We start from the raw sequence: 325 nt of genomic DNA on the forward strand, positions 1-325 counted from the left end.
GGCCCGGCTCCAGCTCAGCCCTCACGCACAAACAGCGGCGGCCGCGCCGGCCCCGCCCACCCTTGTATAGCCCTGGCCCGGCAGCCGCGGCCCAATCAGCGCTCGAGCTCCTCCGTCCAATGGCAGCCCGCGCTGCCCCTGCGGCCCCGCCCCGCCCGCTCTGCCCGCCCGGCCCGGCCCAGCCCCTCTGCGCGGCTCCCGCCGCCGCCGCAGCCCCGGCGGGCGCTGCTGGGGCCGGGGAAAGGCGGCGGGAGCTCCGCGGTCACGTCCCGTCCGGGAGCTCTCCCGGGACAAGGGGAAGGGGGAGCGGCGGCGGAACCTGCGG

The sequence above is a fragment of the Empidonax traillii genome, unplaced genomic scaffold (assembly GCF_003031625.1).
Source record: "Empidonax traillii isolate 1590-97213 ecotype Southwest subspecies unplaced genomic scaffold, ASM303162v1 scaffold269:size870118, whole genome shotgun sequence".
NCBI classification, from domain to species: domain Eukaryota; kingdom Metazoa; phylum Chordata; class Aves; order Passeriformes; family Tyrannidae; genus Empidonax; species Empidonax traillii.